The sequence below is a fragment of the Octodon degus genome, unplaced genomic scaffold (genome assembly GCF_000260255.1).
Source record: "Octodon degus isolate 3935 unplaced genomic scaffold, OctDeg1.0 scaffold00295, whole genome shotgun sequence".
Classification (NCBI taxonomy): domain Eukaryota; kingdom Metazoa; phylum Chordata; class Mammalia; order Rodentia; family Octodontidae; genus Octodon; species Octodon degus.
In genome coordinates this window covers 644,968-650,159 of record NW_004524871.1, presented here as the reverse complement: position 1 = coordinate 650,159, position 5,192 = coordinate 644,968, and the positions used below count along the sequence as shown (strand labels likewise).

Here is a 5,192-nt window from a genome sequence, read left to right as displayed (position 1 = left end):
TATATATATATAGTACACAGCAAAAACAAGGACAAGAAGCCATAGGAAGAACCGTGTTTATGTGCTGTGTTCCCACCTGTGAGGTGTTTCTGCTAATTTCAGCAGTGATGGGTGACCCTCTGCTGCTACAGTCTGGCATGCAGCCCGAGCACCTGGTGAGGGCTCCATAGGATAGCTGTCAGCAAATGGTGCCCTGCCAAATGATCTTACCTTGGCTGAAACTAAGGTTACTGGACACCATCTCAGGAGCCATCCCACTTGTCCTAATGTTGGAAGCCTCAATGTGGCTGAAGCAAGTACTGTGACCTTTCTATCTAGAGGCTCCAGCACCAAAGCCTGGTGATCACAGGTAGGGCTTTTGAAAAGCAACTGGAGTCCTGGATTTATAACTGACTTGTGAGGAGGTGAGTGGTTGCGAGAGGCGGCTCACTGTGGACCTGACCCAGAAGGACGCAGGTTTTTCTGGTTCCACTTGTGATTTCTTTCTGAGTGCTGTTAGGTGAGCAGCTTTACCTCCACTAGCCCCTCGGCCACACTGTCCTGCCTTGGAGCCAGTGGACTCCATTGTTTTTTGGAATCTCTAAACCGAATTTAAACCTTTTAAGTTGTGGGGATTGAGTATTTTGTCCCAGCAACAAAGAATATGAGACATTTCAGGATGTGTCAGAGGCACAGACTGATTTACCAAGCAGAATTAGGGAATATAGGGAAGGGACTTCAGCTTGAGGAACTGAAGGGGACACATCTGATGGGGATGGTGAGATTTAGCCTGTCAAATGAAGAACAGCTTTTAGTTGGGGGTAGGCTAGGGTCTGGTTGAGCATTACTTTAGTTCTGGTTTTGCAGGATGGCTCACAAGTCTTAGGTGACTGTTTCTGCTTGAGATAATCTTAGGTTTTTGGAGTCTCTGCCGGAGTTCAGGTTTAGGCCAGTGACGAGACATCTAGGTGTGCTCACTGGTAACAATGTCTCTGTAAATCTCCTGGTGTCAGTCTTGAAGGGGGATGAAGATAAGATTTCCTGAATTAAGGGTCAGCCTCACATCAGTTTTTAGAAAGACCCTCTAGGTTAATTTCTAAAAATTTCTTCTTTGGATCCGGGGTCTCACTGCGTAGTTCGGCCTCCCCGCGGTGGGATCCCGGGCGGCGCCACGACAAGCGGTCATCAGGCGCGTGGACCGCCCGCCCGCCCCAGGTGCTAGCTTGCCTCGTCCGAGTAGGGCTCTGACCCCGTTTGAAGGTCATGAAGGACACACACAAAGTGAAGGCCCAGCTGCGCTCTACTTTAGGTTTTTACTGGGCCTCTGCGGGCCAACTGAAGTCACCGTTTTGAGCAAAGTGTGTATTGACTACCTCACAAGAAAATGCAAATCAAACTTTCCGGAATATCAGGTTACGGGTTCTGTGCGCCACCGAACGGCGGTCCCCGTCGGAGAGGTCTCCCCACGGGCACGGAGCTGGGTTCCGTTGGAACGGCAGGCTCGAGACACCTTAGCCCTCCCTTCACCTCAGCTTCTGGCCCCCTAGGGGACATTGCAGCCGGGATACGGAGGGGGTTGCGTTTCCGATCTCCGGGGGGCGGCGGCGGCGGGGTCGGCAGGGCACCCTCGTGTCGCCGACGGGTGTGGTGAGAGCTTGCGCCCGGCGTCCCGAGAACGGCTAGTGCCGGACGGCCACCGGGAAGGTGCGCGCCGTTTCGGGCGACAGCTTACGCATGCGCCGCCAGCGCGTCCCAGCGGGCGGGCGACCTCGGCGCCTGCGGGCGGGCGCGCGCTCAGACTTCAAACCCAACTCCCGCTGTCCCCACCAATCGGCGGCCGTCGTGGAGGCGCTGCCCAATCGGGGTGTCACACTGGGGCTCCGCCCTGCAACTCTGCGCCTCACTCTTGCCGCAAAAGGTCGTAATCCCCAGGGGCGTGCCGTGTGACTGGCCGGAAAGGCCGCAGTGTGGGCGGTTTGCGCAGGCGCACTTGGCTACGCGCGCTTGCGTGTTCCGCCTTCTCAGCCGCTTCGGCGCGGTCTCGGCGTGTACCTAAGTGGGGCTTCCCTCGCCCTGTCGCCCTGACGGCCGGTGGCGGTCGCTGCCTCTGTCCTTAGGAGCCTCGCTTTTTCTTTTTGTCTAAAACGGATCGGGGTAACGGTTAACTTCACGCTGGGGTCTGGCCATGTCACCCCTTTGCCTTACTTTCTGCTACTGCCTTTGCCTTTATTCCCAACATCTTAGCCCTTTGGTTTCCGATGAACAGACCACAAAACCAGACCCGAAGCTTTAGTCACTCTCCTTTCGCTTTGCTCTTTATTTCAGACTTTGTTTCCTAAAACATGAGGTTTATTTCCACGCGTTGGTTTGGAGGACAGCTTTTGATGTGACAATATTCCCATTTACTGCTGTTTTGAGGTCTTCCTTTTGGCGTTTTCGCTGCTTCGAAATCAGCCTTTTGTCCAAGTTTCAATCCTGTGGACAAACTTTACGGTAAGCCTACTCAAATGCCTACTTAGGCCTGCAGTAAGTTCTTTTTTTTTTTTGGTACGGGGAATCGAACACAGGATTGTGCTTGCGGGGCAGGCGCTGTGCCGCTGCGCTAAATGCCCGCCCCTGAAGTATATTTTATAGGGCCAAAAGTAAATGACCAGAAATGTTACGAGTAAATATTGGTAAAATTATGTGTGAAATTGGGCGTGATTAAGGAAATAACAGAGGAATAAGAATAATGGTTATTTGGCTTCAATATTGTGTAAGGAAAGATAGGAATGTTTCTTATCTTTATTTTAGGTGGGGCAGGAGGGCGGGGCAGGAGGAATCTGTTACAGAGGGATGTGAAGGATTTTTTCCCTTTCAGGAACAGTTTAGGAATGTGGTTTGTCTGCGGTGGCATAGGACAGTGTGATCGTTTCTGAAAACAAGTGGAATGAGGCATTGGATCACGTACTGAGAAATCTTCTAATGGATTGTATTACTTTTGTACCCATAGCATTAATCATAAGTATATTCTATGATGAAGACTCAGCTCTCTAAGGGCCTTCCATGTTTAATTTTGTTGCATGAGTGATCTTTTAATGACAGCTAATTTTTTTTTATTTGACCTGTTCTTAAAGGTGGTAATTGTTGAAGAGTTTAGTGTATATTTTAATATGACTTATATGTCTGAAAGAATAGTTTTGTAACTACAAGGCCAGACTTGGCAGACTTAGTTGTAAAACTTGTACAGTAGTTCTGATTAAAAAGTGCTGGGGTGTAGACATCGAGAATACAGTGGGTGTCAGTTCCAGAGGGAAAATTGAAGTTAGGTGCATTAGAAACTGCTAAGAGAACAAGGGAGGTGAAAATGGTCGTCATGTACAGCTTACATAGCCAGTGAACTAGGTTATGTTGTTGTTCAAGACTAGTAGGAACGGGAAAGGCAGGTGAAGGAAAGGTGACAGGTTTGACTTTGTCACTACCTGACTACCTGAGAGGCATGCATAGGTAAGGAAACGCAGATTAGAAATCTGGCCTGAGGGCTGGTGGATGGCTCAGTGGTCTAAAGCACCTACTTAGAACAAACTTGGCAAAGCACAGGGACCGCGGTTCAATCCCCCAGCACCACATGCCAGCCAGCCCTGCCCCCAGGTGGGCTGAGCTGCCCCCCCACATAAATAAATAAATAAATAAAATTAAAAAAAATAAAAAGTAAAGATGAAGGAGATGATACTAATGCACAGGAAAGAATGTTCTGGGGCTAGACTTGCCAGATAACCCCACCCCCACCCCCGCACTTTGCCTGTGTGACCTCAGAGTCTTTTGATTCCTTTTCTTGGACTAGCTTCCTGAATAATAGAGTTAATATGAGGATTAGAGAAATGTAGATGGAATAATACATTGCACTTGACAATAGGATAGCCACAAAATATCAGCAAGTTAGCTAGAGTTTTAGATTATTTCTTTCAACACATGTTCCCAGCTCCCTAACAGGTGCTAGAAATCTATGGGTGAAAAAGATAGACATTTCCCTGGGAACTGACCTTCTGAAGATAGGTACCCTAGAAAGGGGATAAAGTCAAAGATGAGGCCTGTTATCAAGAAGGTTATCAGACCTTCTTTGATTTCACAAAAGAAAAATACCTGTCTTATGCTAAGCATTATTGTAGGTATTGGGAACCAGTGATGGACAGATACATAAGGCCCTTGCCCTTTTTTTGTAGACATTGTGTCACATGTAGTCCTAGCTGGCTGTGAACTCACTGTGTAGCCCCTCATAGTGAGGGACCTTGAACTTGTGATACGCTTGCCTTAGCCTCTCGAGTGCTGGGATTACAGGCATGTGTCACCACTCCTGGTGTAGGCCTTTGCTCCTAGAAGGCAGTTGTTTTGATGGAGAAAGATGGATAGGTACAAAATGAATAGTGCTAAGTGCTGGAGGAAATTAGAATGGGTGTGATAGTGAGACCAAGTTGGACTTGCTGAGGGATAGCTTCACCTAGATGGAGAAAGTAAGGAAGAAGCTACTGTGCAAAGATCTTGGAGAAGATTCTCCTAGGCCCCAAGGTGGTTTAGGCTTGGGAGGGCTACAGGAGCAGAAAACCTTGTAAGTAGAGAGAAGTGTGGTGGAGGAGATGACAGCCTCTCTGGGTTTCATAGTGTTATGTACCTGATTCCTAGTCCACAGTCCTTTTGCTTGCTAGGTGGCAAGGGTAGAAGCATGGAGATTGGGCTTGTATTGGGGGACTGTGTAGTGGTAGGGTTCAAGGTGTGTTTCACTCATGGGTTTTGTCATCTGGCGTCTACTATATCAGATGCGCTTTGCCTGGCAACAGAGTTTGGATTGTGCTTAATTGTCTTACTGTCCTTAACTGTTTTGTTGTACCTGAAGGTATTTGAGTTGAGATCTCTAGGGTGTGTGATACAAGTTGTGTGACCAGAGCTGAGGTCAGAATCCTGGATGACCCTGTTGAGGAGGAGCAGTCAGGAAGAGGCATCCTGCAAGATATGGAAGAAGTAGCTGGGGAGTGCTCACAGTTCTCCTGGACATTGGACTGTAAGGGAGGTGACCCATATGTCACCAGGTTGTTTTCTGGCTTTTCCATCCTAATATGGGGCAGTTTTTGTTGCGCGCGGCCTTGCCAGCAAGAACGACGCGACCACTGGTTGGTTTTCTGCGCAGCTCTTTATTGTTCCCTTACATCCGTCTTCTCTTCCGTCTTCTCTCCGTCTTC

At 48.7% G+C, this 5,192-nt stretch overlaps 1 protein-coding gene across 1 annotated transcript in view; it reads left to right on the top strand.

The window, feature by feature from the left end:
* Positions 1-2,111: 2,111 nt before the first annotated feature.
* Cep192 (centrosomal protein 192) overlaps positions 2,112-5,192 on the top strand; it is a 78,281-nt gene continuing 75,200 nt past the window's right edge. The window contains exon 1 of the mRNA XM_023707485.1: positions 2,112-2,472. The gene's annotated coding sequence lies outside the window, so the exon portion shown is untranslated. The remainder of the gene's footprint in view (positions 2,473-5,192) is intronic.